The sequence below is a fragment of the Telmatherina bonti genome, assembly GCF_933228915.1.
Source record: "Telmatherina bonti genome assembly, chromosome: 21".
NCBI lineage: Eukaryota > Metazoa > Chordata > Actinopteri > Atheriniformes > Telmatherinidae > Telmatherina > Telmatherina bonti.
The window spans coordinates 32,970,968-32,990,358 of NC_136630.1; the positions used below are offsets into that span (position 1 = coordinate 32,970,968).

General features: G+C 42.7%; 1 protein-coding gene across 1 annotated transcript in view; it reads left to right on the plus strand.

The window, feature by feature from the left end:
- LOC306771494 (muscarinic acetylcholine receptor M1-like) overlaps positions 1-19,391 on the plus strand; it is a gene marked incomplete at both ends in the record, with an annotated part of 34,479 nt that overhangs the window by 1,073 nt on the left and 14,015 nt on the right. The window lies entirely within an intron of this gene.

Sequence of the window (19,391 nt, forward strand, 5' to 3'; positions counted from 1 at the left end):
GTCCGCATGGAGACGTGGCGTCCGCATGGAGACGTGGCGTCCGCATGGAGACGTGGCGTCCGCATGGAAACGTCGTCTGCATGGAGACGTCGCGTCCGCATGGAAACGTCGCGTCCGCATGGAAACCTCGCGTCCGCATGGAGACGTGGCGTCCGCATGGAGACGTGGCGTCCGCATGGAGACGTGGCGTCCGCATGGAAACGTCGCGTCCGCATGGAAACGTCACGTCCCAATGAAAACATCGCGTCCACATGGAGACGTCACGTCCCAATGAAAACATCGCGTCCACATGGAGACGTCACGTCCCAATGAAAACATCGCATCCACATGGAGACGTCACGTCCCAATGAAAACATCGCGTCCACATGGAGACGTCACGTCCCAATGAAAACATCGCGTCCACATGGAGACGTCACGTCCCAATGAAAACATCGCGTCCACATGGAAACGTGGCGTCCGCATGGAGACGTCGCGTCCGCATGGAGACGTCACGTCCCAATGAAAACATCGCGTCCACATGGAAACGTCGCGTCCGCAGACTGACAGGTATTAAAGGATTGAGCCTTCTGAATGTAGTCTTTGTAATTCAAGGTAAATGTTCTTCTCCTCTCCCAGGTTGTTCCTTTTTTTCAGCTCCTCTGGATTTTGGGGTCTTGTTCTGAGTAACTGTTCATCAATTAACAATTTTCTAACCCTACTCCTGTATTGAAATTCTTCATAATTGATTTTTTTTTAAAAGAGGCAGAAATGCAAGAAAATCTTATTCAAAAAAAAAAAATTAACACCAAAACAACAGTCTTCATTTAAAACTTATTGATCCTTTGTACCACAAACATGTCAATTCTTCTAAGATTCCATGAACTTCAGCTCTGTTAGTCCAAACTACCTCCCATCCACTTTTTTTTTAAAGTATTTGATCACCCAGCTCTTAGTGTGTCTTCTTTCAGCCAACATGCTCCTCCTCTGGGAGAAGCTTGATAGACATTAAGCTTGAAGGCGGAGTTGGACTTCGGTGCCTTCCATCAGCTGAAAGCTGCAGTGTCACAAGTGGATTTACTCACTTGGATATCAGATTGGAAACTTGAACAAGTAAGTTTAGTTTTGTTTTACGAACTTGTTAAACTTGTTATTTTTTATTCCTATAGTGCATGAAATGTGATAGCACACATCCATGAATTGGTTCAGTGGGGATCTTTGGACTGAAAAAGTAAAAATATCTTCGTTTTAATGTGTTTCATCAAGCGTTTTATGTTTGAAGAACGTTGTGTAATACATATTACCAAAATAAATATAAAATCTTTATTTTTCCTCATACAATCATAAAATGCTAACTGTATTCTACATGGTTAACCTTAAAAACTTTATACGAGGCTATACTTGTTACCTTGCGAACGTGAAAAGAATATAATTTTAAAACTTTAAAAGCCCTTAAACATGCTTTTTCTGTCTTTGTTGCTTAAGCTTCATAATTTTAACCTGTTTTTGGATTTTGCAGTAAAGTTAAATGATCATTTTTTTTCCATAATTTGCCTTCTTCAACATCATATATCCCAACAGAAGAAATGTTCGGAGAAGACACGATGGTTATGGCTTTAATTAGTACAGCCTGTATTAGTAATGTTGTTTGGTCTTTACAGGCTGTGCTAATCTATGCCAAAATCAGCAATACAGTGGAAACTGAGGATGAACAAGCCCTTTTGTTTGGCACTTCTATGTGAAGTGAATACAATTGGGAAAATTGCTTTGTTGCAACAGTGCAGGTGCAGGAAGCAGAAGCACGCAAGTGATATAAGAAAGAACACACACACATTATTAATAATAATATGTACAGTACATGGTCTGACAGAGTATTTACAGAACATAAACATATATGTGAAACAGTTGACATGTTTTCATATCAACGTCAATGATATCTTGTGAATTAAATTATGCATGTGATTAAAAAGTAATGATTTTAGGGGTTAACATAATTCAGAGTTTGGAAAATGGTTTAGAGTTGCCTGTGATGGGCTAGTGACTTGTCCAGATGGCCTCCAACACATCCGTGACCTTGAATTTTTGTAAGAAAAACAGAAAATTTATGGATTTTAGTTGTAAAATGAAATAAAAAAATGTTTATTCTGAAATTGTTTGTCAAAAAACTAAAACAATGACAGACATAACAATCTTCTGTTCATTTCTGTTTACTGGTAGCTCAAACTAATAAAACCATAAAACCAGGATAAAAGTTAATTTTAGGTCAAACATCAATGTTTAAACATGATTTAGTCACTGAAAGGTGTTTGGAGGGTGTTATCCTGTCCCATAGGAAGAATAAAATTCTCCCCTCTTTTATTGTAATTTGTCCAGGCACACTAAGCTAACATGTTGGACAGTGAGGTCCTTGCATTGCCAAGAACATTTTGGACAACGACGTTGATGGATGGATGGATGGTGGGTGGATGGATGGATGGTGGGTGAATGGATGGATGGATGGATGGATGGATGGTGGGTGAATGGATGGATGGATGGATGGATGGATGGATGGTGGGTGGGTGGATGGATGGATGGATGGATGGATGGATGGATGGTGGGTGGATGGATGGATGGATGGATGGATGGTTGGATGGATGGATGGATGGATGGATGGTGGGTGAATGGATGGTTGGATGGGTGGATGGATGGTGGGTGAATGGATGGATGGATGGGTGGATGGATGGTGGGTGAATGGATGGATGGATGGATGGATGGATGGATTCATTCATTCCTTTGGCTTTATTTGTACAGCGCCACTTCACAACAATGTTGTCTCAGGACACTTTACATCCACATCACTTCAAGCCAATTCATACATAGCCTATAATAGAAACCAACTGATTGCATCGAGTCATGACTTGGATCCAATCCTCCATCCTGAGCTGCACGAGGCGACAGTGGGAAGGAAAAAACTCCCCTTTAACAAGAAGAAATCCTCCGGCAGAACCCGGCTCAGGGAGGGCAGCCATCTGCCTCGACTGGTTCGGGTGCTGCTGCGCGATGAGTCAGGTTTTAATCTCAGTACGATCTGGGTTTCCAACGATGATAAAACAAAAAGGGTGTGATTATTTTCCTCTCTGCAGTTTCCTCTCCTGCTGTCTTCAGCTGCTAATCGAGCGTCTCTGGCGTTGCAGCGCTGTGCTGTAAACTCCTCCCACAGCCGCTTTGCTTTCATTCAGACACTGTTGCCAACTTGGAGACTTTCTCGCTAAATCTGGAGACTTTTTTTGTTAAAAGCGACAAATCTAGCAGCTTTTACTGGAGTTATTAGAGACTTTTCTGGTGTTTTGGCGACTGACTTGAAGGCACATATTGTTCTGCAGTTACTGTAAGGAAGGAGCAGCGGGAGCCTCTCCCATCCTAAAGCACTCCCAGGCGGCCAGTCTCAGTCGGCTCCGGCTGCAGGTCAATGTAGAATAACTGCAGTAGGTTGTGGAAGTTCACCTAAACATAGTTTAGGTCAGTGAGAATTCGTATGACAACAGGCTGCATTACCTTTGCATAAACGCACATGTAGTTTGGTGAGTTAAATCACTATAAAATCCCTCTGTCACGGGGCATCACCATAGCAATGCATTAATCTTTTAACAGGTGAATGAGAGAATCTCTCTGTAGCCTGACAGCGGTTGTTTGGCATAAAAAGTATATGGAGGTCAGCATGAAATTGTTCCTATACGTCAGTATATTTAGCAAGTGGTGTAAAAAAGAAATACAAATTTGCTTTAAAATGTTTACTGTGTGGGATCATGGTATACACAGATTAAACAACTCAAAACCATGCATTATACGGTTATAATGTACGATTCTGAGTCGAGAACACCACGACAATGTTCAATCTTTACTTATATTTACCTATTCAGTTAAATAGGTAAGTTAAATAAGCTTCGTTTTGTCTGTTTTCTAAAATTAGTTCTAAATACCGTGTTTAAAGGCAAGTTTAATGTGAAATAAATTCATGTTTTTAAAGATAATGGATAATCGTGTTAAATAATCAAGATCTAAATTTCAGTCAAAATGATCGTGATTATAATTTTTGCCATAATCAAGCAGCTTTAGGTGGAGAGGACAGGAAAGACAGATCAACATGTACAACTGCACTTATTCAGGAAGACCTGCGGAAAAAAGGAGAAATAAGTTAGAGACGGTAATATTGGCATATATTTATACATTAATATATTAGAGAAATAGAGCGAGGTACTTCTCAGTGCATCAGGTAACATCCCCATTGCTACATAAGTAATGGTTGGCTAGACTACCCATAAGTATAAGAGCAATGAGCAGAACCTGGACAGTTGGGTCCCGTACATGCAGACTCCAACTCAGGAGATGCTCATATCCTAACTATAAGAATCATGGAAAAGGAAGGTTTTCAGCTCCATCTTAAAGGTGTGGATGGAGTCTGCCTCCTGAACCCACGGTGGGAGCTGGTTCCATAAGAGAGGAGCCTGATGGCTAAAGGCCCTTCCTCCCATTGTACTCTTTGAGACTCTGGGAACCAGCAGTAAACCTGCAGTCTGAGAGCCAAGTGCTCTATTTGGAATATATGGAACTATAAGATCTTTTATGTCCAATGGAGCTTGGTCATGGAGAGCTTTATATGTGAGGAGAAGACTTTTAAACTTTATCCTGGATTTAACAGGGAGCCAGTGTAGAGAGGCTAAAACTGGTGAAACATGATCTCTCCTGCTAGTCCTCATCAGAACCCTCGCTGCAGCATTTTGGATCAGCTGGAGACTTTTCAGGGCATATTTGGGACAACCCATGAATAAGGACTTGCAGTAATCCAGTCTGGAAATAATAAAGGCATGGACTAATTTTTCTGCATCTTTCTGAGACAGGATGCTCCTAATTTTTGCAATATTACGCAGGTGGAAGAAGGCGGTTCTAGAAACCTGTTTTAAATGTGAGCTAAAAGACAAGTCCTGGTCAATAATGACTCCAAGATTCATCACAGTGGTACTGGAGGCCAGATTAATGCCATCCAGATTAATTACATAACTGGATCATTTTGTGAAAATACATTGCATTGTAATGTAAAACGTATTAAGTGCCTTCATCTTCATCTTCATGCCGCTTATCCAGGTCGGGTCGCAGCTGGGTTCCCAAAGCAGGGATGCCCAGACTTCCCTCTCCCCAGCCACATCTGCCAACTCTGCGGGGGGATCCCGAGGCGTTCCCAGGCCAGCCGAGAGATATAATCCCTCCAGCGTGTCCTGGGTCTTCCCCGGGGTCTCCTCCCAGAGGGACGTGCCTGGAACACCTCAACAGGGAGGTCCAGGAGGCATCCTGACCAGATGCCCGAGCCACCTCAACTGGTTCCTCTCTATGCGGAGGAGCAGCGGCTCTACTCTGATCTCCTCCTGGATGACTGAGCTCCTCACCCTATCTCTAAGGGAGAGCCCGGCCACCCTGTGGAGGAAACTCATTTCAGCCGCCTGTATACGAGATCTCCTTCTTTCGGTCACGACCCACAGCTCATGACCATAGGTGAGGGTGGGAACGTAGATCGACTGGTAAAACGAGAGCTTCGCCTTCTGGCTCTGCTCCTTCTTCACCACGACAGACCGGCGCAGAGTCCGCATTACTGCAGACGCCGCATCGATCCGTCTGTCGATCTCACGCTCCATCCTTCCCTCACTCGTGAACAAGACCCCAAGATATTTAAACTCCTCCACTTGAGGCAGGACCTGACCCCCGACCCGGAGAGGACAATCCACCCTATTCCAGCTGAGGACCATGGTCTCAGATTGGGAGGTGCTGATTCTCATCCCAGCCGCTTCACACTCAGCCGCAAATCGCTAAAGTCAGAGCTGGAGATCGCGACCAGATGAAGCCAACAGGACCACGTCATCTGCAAAAAGCAGGGACCCAATCCTGAGGCCACCAAGCCGGATCCCCTCAACACCTCGGCTGCACCTAGAAATTCTGTCCATATAAGTTATGAACACTCGCACAAGGGGGTCCGGTACCCCATACTCCCGGAGTACCCCCCACAGGAGCCCCCGGGGGACATGGTCGAACGCCTTCTCCAAGTCCACGAAGCACATGTAGACTGGTTGGGCAAACTCCCATGCCCCCTCCAGGACCCCAAAGAGGGTATAGAGCTGGTCCACTGTTCCGCGACCAGGACGAAAACCACACTGCTCTTCTTTAATCCGAGATTCGACTATCCGGCGGACCCTCCTCTCCAGGGTCTCTGAATAGACCTTACCAGGGAGGCTGAGGAGTGTGATTCCCCTTTAATTGGAACACACCCTCCGGTCCCCCTTCTTAAAAAGGGGGACCACCACCCCAGTCTGCCAATCCAGCGGCACTGCCCCCGATGTCCACGCGATGCTGCAGAGGTGTGTCAGCCAGGACAGCCCCACAGCATCCAGAGCCTTAAGGAACTCCGGGCGGATCTCATCCACCCCCGGGTCTTTGCCGCCAAGGAGCTTTTTGACCACCTCAGTGACTTCAGCCCCAGAGATAGGAGAGTCCACTCCTGAGTCCCCCAGCCCTGTTTTGGTAGGATTGAGGAGGTCTTCGAAGTATTCCCTCCACTGACCCACAACGTCCCGAGTTGAGGTCAGCAGCTCCCCATCTCCACTGTACACAATGTTGATGGAGCACTGCTTCCCCCTCCTGAGCCGCCGGATGGTCAACCAGAATCGCCCCGAAGCCATCCGGAAATCTTTCTCCATGGCCACGCCGAACTCCTCCCATGCCCGAGTTTTTGCCTTGGCGACAGCCGAAGCCGCATGCCGCTTAGCCTGTCGGTACCCATCAGCTGCCTCCAGAGTCCCACAGGCCAAGAAGGCCCGATAGGACTCCTTCTTCAGCTTGACGGCATCCCTCACTGCTGGTGTTCAGCAACGAGTCCTGGGACTGCCGCCATGACAGGCACCAACGACCTTCCAGCCACAGCTCTGGCTGGCCGCCTCAGCAATAGAGGCATGGAACGCAGCCCATTCGGACTCAATGTCCCCCACCTCACTCGGGACATGGTTGAAGCTCTGCTGAAGGTGGGAGTTGAAGCTCGCTCTGACGGGGGACTCAGCCAGACGTTCCCAGCAGATCCTCACAACACGTTTGGGCCTGCCAGATCTGACCGGCTTCCTCCCCCACCATCTGAGCCAACTCACCACCAGGTGGTGATCAGTTGAAGCTCCGCCCCCCTCTTCACCCGAGTGTCCAAGGCATGTGGCTGCAGGTCTGACGATATGACTACAAAATAGATCATCGAACTGCGGCCCAGGGAATCCTGATGCCAGGTGTACATATGGACACTCTTATGTTGGAACATGGTGTTCGTTATGGACAATCCATGACGAGCACAGAAGTCCAATAACAAAACACCATTTGGGTTCAGAGGGGGGGGACCATGCCTCCCAATCACTCCCCTACAGGGGAGCAACTTGAGGAAAAATCTGCTTTCCATCTTCCTCTGGATGTATTAGCTGTGATAATCCTGGAACCAAGCATTTTCACTCTTGGAAAGTCGAGGCAGTTCATGTGTACTGATATGCCAACGGGAATCTGGATTTCTTGGCTAGTTGTATTCGGTGACCTCCTGCTGTTTGCAGCTGTCTTTGATTTGTAAAAGTTGCTGAATCTTCAAACATTTTGCCGTCAGTGTACTATGAAAAGGCAGCACTGTGGAATAGTGGTTAGCACTGTAGCCTCACAGCAAGAAGGTCTCTGGTTTGATCCTCGGCTGGGGTGGGCTCTGGACAGGGGCTTTTCTGTGTGGAGTTTGCATGTTCTCCCCATTTATGTGTGGGTTCTCTCCAGCTTCCTTCCATCATCCAAAGACCTGCATGTTAGGTTAATTAATGTGAATGCCCATGGGGCGTTCACAATATTGAGTTCCTGTTCTTTATATCTTATTATTATTATTGTGAATGCCTAGGGGACATGTGCTACTACTCCTGCACCGTTCAAGTCACCGTTCAGGTCACTTCAATCATTCAGATCTGAAACCCTGCAGCTCCTTCAGGACACGTGTGCTACAACCTTTTTTATTTTAAATCTTTGTAATTTTTGAGATATTTGGCATTTTATAAAAAATTATTTCAGCCTTGTGATTGGATGAAAGTCCTTCAAACCCGATCCAGATTGGACATTGAAAAAATTCAGCTCGGTGATTGTTCAGTTTTTGCATAATGAGCTAAAAACAGCTTCAACAGGGGTTTGGAGCTCTGCACCGGTTTGCAGTGTCCGGTTCGTCTCGGTCCCGGTCTCCATTGTATTTACAAAATATTTTAAACGCTACTCCTCCTACACCGTTTGTCTCACTTCAACCATTCAAGTATCAAACTCTTCAGCCCATTCAGGAGATATGTTCTACGACTTTTTGTCTTTGTAACATTTAAACTTTTTAAGTTATTCTAGTTTTTGTCAATGTATTGAAATCAGTTTCTGTGATTGGACGAAACAGAATTCAGCTCAGCGATTGGTCCATTTTGTGCACCGGTACACAGGTACACATAAAGGCATGGGTTTCAAATGCAGCATTTAACATATAGTGCTGTTGTAGTTTGTCGGCTGATGCTTGTGTGATGGCGTGCAGTTCTGCAGGCTGCTCACTGTAAACTGTTGGTCTCAGCTGTGCACTTCAAGGAGCAAAGGAATTTATTTGCAAATGTCCCAGTTAAATATGGAATATTTGTTCCAACAATGCTCCCTGCAACATTTCAACACTTTGATAAATCTTAAACTACTTTTAAAAAGTTTTTCACATTAAATAATAACGTCTGTCACATCTTTACTGGAGTTTAGTTCAACCTCGCACATGTTTCTGCAATCCCACTAATTACACCCTGCTGGACATGGAAAAAAAGGCAATTGGAAAAAATTACAACCCTTTTTTTTCCAAGGTGCAAGAGTGTGAGTGGCGTAGTGAGTGAAGTCAGTGAGCTTCGATACAGGAGTTCATGGGTTCAATCCTAATGTTGGGCAATTAGAAAAAAAGTCACTTGTGCTCGGATAGGCTCCTGCATCCACACGACCCTTAATTGGACTAAGCAGTTAGGAAAATGAATGTACTGTGAGAAGTTCTTGACTTGACTTCAGTATTCACAGATTTTTTGGGTCATCTTGATTTACAAGAAGCTTAGGTAGCACAAGTTTGCATCTGTTATGAAATATGAAAAACACAATTAAATTCAAGTTAATAAAAGGAGTAACAGTTAACTTTATTCACATCCATATGGGTTAATGCAGTCATTTCAGTAACTTGCATATATTCATGGGCATTTACACATAGTACAAATACTACAATAATCTAACATGGTACTATCATGTTATACATGTTAAATTCTGAATCTTGCCCCTCTCCTTCATCTTCATCTTTCGCTATGGATGATACTAATCCTCCCCATCCTTTTCCTCACTTAAAACCTGCAAATCTGAATTTTTCCTCTGTTATGTGGGATAGAAAGTCCACAACACCTGTCCACCCACAGAGTAATGGTAAAGCTGAATGAGCCGTAAAAACAGCCAAAAGACTTTTGCTCAAAGCAAAAGCTGCTGGACGGGATCCTCATTTGGCTCTGCTGGACCACCGCAACACCCCATATCAGGGACTGGAGACCAGTCCAGCCCAGACACTCCTTATCCGTCGCACCAGGAGAATACTTCCCACTAAAACAAGTCTCCTACAGTCAAGTCATGCAGGCACAGCTAGAGCTACAGAACAACCGAAACGGCAATGTACCTACTATGACAGATCAGCCGGAGACTTGGATATGCTGAAACCTGGTGACCGTGTTCGAGTGCAGCCACTGGAACCCCACGGTGTCTGGAGACTAGGCAAAGTGCTGAAGTGCATCTTATGAAGTTCAGTTGGACTCTGGCAGTGTTCTAAGAAGAAACCGGAGACATGCACTTGATCCAACGCGGAGTACTTCTATTGGCATTGAGACTGTTGACCCCACACAAACAGAGACCCACTAATGACCTCAGAGGGCTGTACAAATACACATACGGGTGGACGGGCACATCAGTCACTACCAGGTCTGTCCTCATAGTGGTCAAGCAACATCGCTACAATGACTTTGTTCCTTAAAAAGGGGAAAATATGAAACAGAAATGTTCAAAATCTTTAAATGTTCAAGTGAAATGTTTATAACATACTTTCGAGATTCAATCTGTTTCAGGAATGTTGAACTGTTAAGTTTTTGACTAAAAGAGAATGACCTGATAGCACCTTTTCCACCTACTGCTATCAGCCACACTTTGACTCTTCATTAATACAAGATAAATGACTTCATGTTATTTATCTGTACAGTAACATGGCAGCTACAGCAGGTTTTACACACCACATCGGTGGCTAAATAAACCAGACATCTGTGGTGGAAAACACCACATTTTTCATAATCCTGGCCAAAACATCTAAATAGGGAAATTAATTAATATAAACACAGACAGTAAATAAAACCTAAAGTAAACGTGCTGCTTTGTGCAGTCCTGTATCGTTAAAATGTGTGTGTGCTTATCTGGCTGCCGGTAAGTTTGGTGTAGTGTGTAAGTTTGGTAGGGAAATATGATGCAGTGGTCAACATTACTTCATTTTTCTTTACATTTCTAACTTCAGATTTTTAAAAAAAAAAAAAGTACATTCATCGTTTAAAAAATGGTCCAACACAGAATAAAACTGAGATGTGTCAACATGCTATCTGACTTTACAGCAAGGTGAGCAGACATTAAAGTGGCGACTTTACCATTCAGAGACAGTTTGGTGTAAACGTGCTCCTTCCACCATCTCCGTATCTTCTCTCTCAGGCTCAGAGTCCGGTTCAAACATCAATGCTGAATTCAGAAAGCTGCTGCTGTCGGGTTAGCTGCTATCACTGCTGTTTTTAGCATGGAGGCTACTGGCCTCGCCCCCCTTCCGAGGCTGGACTTCCAGCGACCAATCAGCGAGCACCTCTTTAACATTATTTAAACCAGTGGTTTCCAGACTCTTTCTGCAGGGCCCCCTTTTCAGACAACAATAACGTGGAACCCCCTGTCACGTGAACCAAAGAAACATAGTAAGAAGAGTGTCTTTAGTTTTAGTGGCTGTCTTGTACGTAACTATAATGACAATCGTGTCAGTATTATTATCCATTTTCCTGATTTAGTGTGAAACATTTTAAACCAGGAATTTCTGCAAACTACTTTAGGTGAGTGGAATTTTCTATGAGACAAAGCTGCTTTAGTAAAAAAAATATTTTGCTATATATGATAGTTGAATAGTTTATTTCTAAAATAACCTGCAGGCTTTTCTTTGTGTTCAGGGTGAAAAGTCCCCAAGTGGGGGTGTAACTTGTTTTGCTTCATACGTCCTTATATTAGAAGATAATATTTTGGACTGTGGTCCCATTATTCCCCACCATTGATTATTATTAGAACTGGTCAAGCAGGGACAGATATGCTCCATCATAGTTTGTTCTCTTTTTTTATTACTTGAAGTCTCGTTGATTTATTATAATTTCCTATGAGTACTTTTACAAATTTATCCAGTGTAAAAACTCCCTAATTTTATTTAGCCTTGCCATGCCCCCCATGATAACTCTGGCCCCCCAGTTTGGGATCCATTGCTAACATCTATGTTGATCAAAATCTTGGATGAAATCTCACGAGAGACGTCTTGTTATAAATAAAGGGTCAGAAAAAGCACTTTTCTTTTTTAACATTTTTTGGTTTAATAAGTTTTTAAACAATTATTTAAAAACACAGAGAGGACAGTGAAGACATGGAAAAACACATTTAAATTTACGTTTCGGTATTTTCAAGTTTTAAAAAACAGTGGAAACTCATATTTACTAAAACTCAACAGCTTCCACCTTATGTCATCAAAGCTGTTAGTGCAAAACGTGAACCTAGTCTGCATGATGTCTCATTAAGGTAGTTGTTGAGACCTTTCATTGCAAGTTTGAATGGATTTGCAGCCCCCACAACCCAAGAGCCCATCACAACCAATGAGAAAGTACAGGGACCCGCGATTTCCCCACAGATTGATGAGAAACACAAAGTTTCTCTACATTATTCTGATGTAAAAAGAAATGAGAACTACTTCATTAATCCCCAAAGGGAAATATTGTAGTATATAATAATAATAACTAGAGGAGGTCTTGTTCCGGAGGCTGATGGCTGCTGGCAGGAATGATCTTCTGTATCTTTCAGTCTTACATCGGACCTGAAGAAGCCTCTCACTGAACACACTTTGTTGTTTCATCACTGTGTTGTGGAGAGGGTGTGAAGAATCCTCCATCATCTTCATCAGCTTGTGCAGCATTCTTCTTTGGACAATCAGCACCAGCGGCTCCAGAGTTACTCCAAGCACAGAAGCAGCTTTCTGGATCAGTTTGTTGATTCTCTTCAAGTCTCTGGTTCTGATGCTACTACCCCAGCAGATGCTGCAAAGCTGACTGCACTCTCCACAACAGACTTCTAGAAGATATGCAACATCTTGGTGCCGACGTTAAACCATCTCAGCTTCCTTAAGAAGTACAGTCTGCTCTGACCTTTCTTGTAGATGTAGTCAGTGTTGCATTTCCAGTCCAGTTTGTTGTCCAGCTGAACTCCAAGATACTTGTATTCCTCCACCACCTCCACCTCCTCTCCCAGGATGGAAACAGTGCTTTGTTTATTCTTCTTCCTCCTGAAGTCAACAATCATCTCTTTTGTTTAGCTGCTATTTAATATGAGATGATTGTCACCGCACCATTTAACAAACTGACTGACCAGTTCTCTGTACTCTGCTTCTTGTCCATCCCTGATACACCCCACAACTGCAGAGTCATCAGAGTATTTCTGCAGATGACAGGACTCAGAGTTGTACTGGAAGTCTGAGGTGTACAGAGTGAAGAGGAATGGCCAGAGTACAGTTCCTTGTGGTGCACCAGTGCTGCTGACCTCCATCTCAGACACACAACCTTTCAGTCTCACAAACTGGGGTCTGTTTGTGAGGTAGTCATAGATCCAGGTGGTTGTGGAGGTATCCACCTGGAATTTATGGAGCTTCTCACATAACAAAGCAGGCTGAATGGTATTAAAAGCACTGAGAAATGAAAGAACATGACCCTCAGAGTGCTGCCTGAATGGTCCAGATGAGAGTGTGCTCTCTGGAGCAGGTATATGATGGCATCTTCAACCCCAAGTCCATTACCATATGCAAACTGGAATGGGTCCTGAAAGGTGTTTACTTGCTTGTTGAGGTGAGCCAGTAAGAGTCTCTCCAGGACTTTCATGATGTGAGATGTCAGGGCAACTGGTCTGTAGTCACTTGGTTCAGCTGGTTGTGTTTTTTTAGGCACTGGAACAAGGCAGGAGGATTTCCACAGCACTGGGACTCTATTTTGTCTCAGACTGGTGTTGAAAAGGTGCTGGAGAATCGGACATAGTTGTTCTGAGCAGGTCTTGAGAACTCTGGGACTGACACCATCTGGACCTGCAGCCTTGTTCTGGTTCAGTTTCTCAAGTTGCTTCTTAACCTGATTGCTGGAGACAAACAAGGTGGAGGTCTCAGGATGTCCTGATGTGGAGGGAGATGAAGCTGTGTTCTGGTCCATGACTGAGCTGCAGGGTGACAGATTGGAGGCGTGACAGGAAAGCAGTGGGCTTATGGAGGGTGTGTGGTCTGTTGGGCTGGAGGTAGGGGGTGAACTGAACCTGGTGAAGAATATGTTCAGCTCATTAGCTCTGTCCAGACCTCCATCAGGCTGGTCCCCCTTTAACTTGAAGCCAGTGATCTTCTTCATTCCAGACCACACATCCCTCAGGTTATTCTGCTGGAGCTGACTTTCTAACTTCTTCCTGTAGTCCTCCTTGCACTTCTTAGTTTGTGTTTTAAGTTGTTTTTGTGTTGCCCTCAATAACTCCCTGTCTCCATCCCTGAAGGCTTTCTTTTTGATGTTCAGCAGCTTTTTCAGGTCACTGGTGATCCAGGGTTTGTTATTGGGGAAGCACCTCACTGTTCTTGTTGGGACGATGCTGTCCACACAGAAGTTTATGTAATCTGTCACACACTCAGTCATGGCGTTGATGTCGTCTCCATGAGGTTCACAGAGGACGTTCCAGTCTGTAGCCTCAAAGCCTCCTCTAAGAGCATCTTCAGCTTCAGCAGACCAGATTTTGATAGTCTTTGTGATGACTGGTTGCTGCTGAACGATGGGCTTGTAGGTGGAGGTGAGAAGAACCAGATTATGGTCAGATCTTCCTAAAGGAGGCAGGGCAGAACAACTGCATCCATTATTCATATTTGCATAAAATAAGTCCAACATCTTATTTTCTCTGGTGGAGCAGCTGACAAACTGCTGGAATGTTGGTAGAGTTGCAGAGAGGGAGACGTTGTTGAAGTCTCCGGAGATCGCCATGAATGAGTTTGGATGCTGTGTTTGTAGCCGAGCAACGACGGAGCTGATGACGTCACAGGCTGTGTCTGGTGCGGTACCAGGTATTATATAAACCGCTAGCAGAATAACACAGGTAAACTCTCTGGGTAAATAATATGGACGGAAGCTCACAGCTAACAGTTCCATGTCCCTTGTGCATATCTTCTCCTTGACAGTAACATGTGCAGAATGACACCAACGCTGGTTAAAATGGTTTAAATCTCCATCGCGTTCTCCTCTGTCTCACTTCCACTCTGCATCCTCTTCTCTTTCTTTACAACTCCATCTGGATTTGATGTGTCGTTTCGCTGATAATCCTGATTTGGAAGTGTTTAATTAGTTGATCCCGATTGTAAAAAGTCTTTCGTTGCCATGGAGACTCATCATAACAAGTCTTGAAAGAGCCAAAAATATGCAAAAAAAAATCTTCCTTGCAGCACACCCTCCGAACCGGCATGAAATCCTCAGAATAAAAGGCCTAATTTGAGGTAATATCTATGTGAGAAGAGTTTGTACTTTTAAAAAAATCAAGACAGCAAGTAAGAGCTACTACAATCTGCCACCAACAGACGGTTTAATCGGTAATGGAAAGAATCTAGAATGAATGTAGCCATACTAGTTTTATTGAATTCCCTGAAATTAATTTCATCAGCAATTTCTTTTCAATTTTTTCCTTCTATATGAGAAAATTGAAAGATTGGAAGATTATCAGAAATATCTACAAATAGTGTAACAGTACTAAGAAGTTTCTCAACTGAACCAGTTTAGAAGATTGTCAATTAGAGTTACGGATTTGTCTGTTGTTCTGGTGGGTTCGGAGATAAGAGGACAGAAGTAATTACAGTACAAGTTATTTAGAAACTCTAGTGAATATGTTTCCCCTTTCAGGAGATTTATATTATAGTCACCAAGAATATAGGCCATTTTACCTTCTTTATTTATTAATTCCATGTTGTTATTAAAATGATGTCAGTATCTGGTGGGCAATAGATACATCCAATTATTATTTTCTGCTCACTTCCAGCCAAGGTCAATTCAATAAAGATAGATTCAGTGGCCATATTTGGAGTTTTGAGTTAAAAGCCATCTCTGTTAATAAAATGGCAGTCCTTTTGCACAAACAGGGACACACCACCACCCAACCTACCCTCCCTGTTGCAGTGAACGGCTGTATAGTTCAGCAATTCATATAGAGACTTTACATCATCTGATAACCAAGTCTCAGTGAGAACAATAAGAGAGAATTCATGTTTAAAATGGGATAGATGGTCCGTTAGAAGATCATAATTTTTAGGTAAACTATGTACATTCACATGAAAAGTTGAAAATATTGAAGTAGCCAAGGTAGCTTTTACACAAAGAAATAAATTGTTTTTCTGTGTAAGTTAGACATTTCTTTGATTCAGCCATTTGGGGACCATACATATTCAAATCAGTGTCATAACAATCATTATGGAAAGATTCAGTTTCCTCGTCATACCCTTTCAGTGGACTGGATGCTAAGTATTCATGTGAGTTCTCATGTTGATAAGAACTTTCAGATGGTGTACTTACAGAAACTTTTACCAAATAATTGAAAAGATGAAAAAAAGAGAGACAAGTAAATAAAATTAAACAATAAAAATAAAACGACAGCATAAACTCTGTTCTGCAGGTTATGTTATAGGCAACTCACTCAGTTTTACCATTAAGTTGGTTGGCAGAGTGGACAATAAGATGGTCATACTTAAGACTGGCAATGCCCCCACATTCTTTTGCTGCATGCATGGCTGGGAGTAGTTCTTTGCGCTTTTGACGAGCTGATTCAGTATAATCCTCATCGATGTGAACGCTTGTGCCTTTGAGGAGTTTAGACTTTGTGAGAACAGCCTGCTTATCTTTGTAAATATGTAACAAAGAATGAAATACAACATAGGAAAATAATATATTTTCACAGTTTAGATTGGATTTGGAACGCTGTGGTGGTTGTCGTGGTGACAGTCGGTACTCATGTGATCTGTGGCAAGAATAAAATAGTTCACTAAATAGTCTGCTATATAGTGTAGCGCTATATATTAAATGGGGGGTTAGGGAATAGTGCGGACATTCAAACACAGCCAGTGTTTCACCACTCGGCCACAAGAGATTAGATTAGCAACTGTAGCTAGAAATGCATGAAAGTGTTAGCATATAGCATCATTAGCTTATCCACTTCTTGTTGCTGAGTTGTTCACTCTCGTTTTCAGGGTCCGATGCTGGCCGGAACATGTATGACTGTTTGGTGCTGACATTATTGAGTAGCTACTCTGGTTTGTTTACCAGTTCTGTCCGTGTCTCTATGGGGAAAGCAGCTGATGTGCGAGCTCCCGACAACTACTCCTAGCAGCTGACCAATCAGATTCAGGCAGAGGGCAGAGCTTTCTCTGTTGGCTTCTTTCTAACAGAGGCTGATCTGAGCGGATCAAAACAATATAAATGAAGGGGTTTGTGGAAAATGAAGGATTATTATATTATTATATTCTGGACTTTCATTTTTAAATAAATCAGACTGAAATGTGCATCAAAGAGACAAATTAAATTAGCCAATATGGGTCTTTTTTTAAGTCTTGACCAGAAACACTTGTGCACCAAATTTGATGCATGCCAGGCGGGCTAATTGATTGAAATGTTGTGGGGTGCTATCCATTTATATTGGGACTTTTTCAACGTGTTGTTATACTGTTCAGATAACAGCACAACTATCAATCATTTTACCAAGTTTGGTAGAGACCAAAGGATTTTATTTCAGAGGAGAAAGACAGCAAAATATAGAAATATATGTCCACTCTACACTTCCTGTAGGACTTAGTAGTAGGCATATCAGTCTATTCAGGAAGGGTTAAGAAATGTGTTTTGTTTTTTTTATTTTAACATTGGACATTAGTTAGCATTATCCACTTTAGGTTTGATAAATTTTAAGATTGTTTTGGCCTTGGTCCACCCTGGTGATTCTGCTTTATAGGCATATTCACTTATAGGCTTATTCTTCATTTTTTAAATTTGTTTATTTTAACCTGTCCTATCCACCATCTCAGCATACAGAACAGCAATCTGTGTGCCATATTTTTGCCAGACAGATTTTTCTCTTTGGAGGGAGACATGTCATGTATATGACTGCCCTTGATATTATGAATATTTTTATTTTTATTTTAATTATCATCAGTCTTGATGAAGCCGTGCTGGACCTGGCCGGGGAAGAGGGAAAAAAAAAAAGTTGAAGGGAAGGAAAATAAGAGAAAAAAAGAAAAGTGTGCCTAAGCTGCTAAAATCACAGTACTCACAAAACAATATAAACTACTACAGTACTGCACTAAGATATAAAGCGAAATAATGACAGTATGCAAAAAAACAAAGGAGAAAATAACAATTACAATACCGACCGTTATCAAACACACCTACAGAGAGTCATCAGCAACATTTAGTAGGAAGCAGATGGGAAGATAAACGCTTTGTGGGCGCGTGCACATGTGAGTGTTCAACCTGTGATCATGCAATCAAAGATCAGCTGAGTGCTTGTAGGGGAGCACGGCCACGACCCGAGGTGTAGGAGAGGAGCCCGAGGCCCCCAGGGCCCGGCAAGCCCACCGAACACAGAGTCCAGGCAGCCAGGAGCCCCATGGTGCGACAAGGCAGGGCAAGCAGACCCGGCGGGCACCGTCATTAAGATGTTCACTCTAAATAAACCTTTAATTATTAGAATTCTATGACTTTGATTTGATAAGGAATCTTTTTTTTCTGTTATATTCCTAAGCCCTCAACAAGATGTAACAGCTGTCACAGAAACACTAAAGGACCTGCAAGTGCGCAGTGAAGAAAACTGGCAAACAGAAGGACCTGGTTGTTCCAGGAATTAAGTAGATACTAGTACCAAAAGGCCAAAAGGTCTGTAGCATTAGTTGTTGCTGGAGCTAAAGCCATTTGAGGAGTCAGGAAGGGAAAGCAATGTCCATTCTTGAAATTTTTTGGCCTTAGCGGAGAACTACTGATCCAAACTTGGGATATCGTCAAATAATTGACAAAAAAAACTTTATGTCCTTGTTCTGGCTCTTACGTCTATCACTGAGGGGATCAAGATTCAGGTCTGAAGATTCAGGGTAAGATATGTTCATAAGCTTGGCTGAGGTCAGGTAGTTTAAAAGGTCACTGGTTGCAGGGCACCAGAGGTAGATTTTATTTGGCTGAAGGCTTGCGACATTGCAGAGCTTCCTTGGATGCTGACCCATTGCGATATTAAATGGGGGGACTTCCATTCTGCATGTGTTTTGTGAATTTTAAGAGGGTCTATAGCTGAACCCCTTGAGAAATTTCTGATGGATTCCAGGTCTTTGTATATCCAGAGTAGGCCTGCACGATTCTGGATAAAATGAGAATCACAGTTTTTTTTGCTTAGAATTGAGATCACGATTCTCTCACGATTTTTTTCCAATATAAATATTTATTGTACGTATTACCGGCACATCAGCTTTGCAACAGCTGACGCTGAACATGAAAACAATAAATGTTTCTCTTGTCTTCTCTTACACACACAACCTTTGAATAATTTTAATAGGAACATTTAACAATATATTTTCTGTGTATAAGGGGATGAGAGGTCGGTATGTTTTTAAAATATAAACAACAGGAGGGCTGGACATGAAGCTTGAAACTTCACACAGCAGTCCTTTGGTTAAATTTGATATTCTGACATATAATAATGGAAGACAAAAGGGATTTATGCAATGTAGGTCTAAAAGGATTCACAATCTCTTTTTTTACAGTGATAGCCTATTTCAATGGCAAAATAAAAAAGAACTTAGAACCAAAAAAAACAACAGAAAAGAGATTATTCATAGTACTAAACATATTTAGGGTGGTTTTGGCACCTTTTGTTTCTCCCACAACATTATTCCTCTCTCCTACAACGTCCATTACATTACACGCATATGGACGATTATGCAAATTAGGCGATGACGTCATTCAGCGACTTCTAGAACAGCCAATAGCTGCTTTCTTTACTTT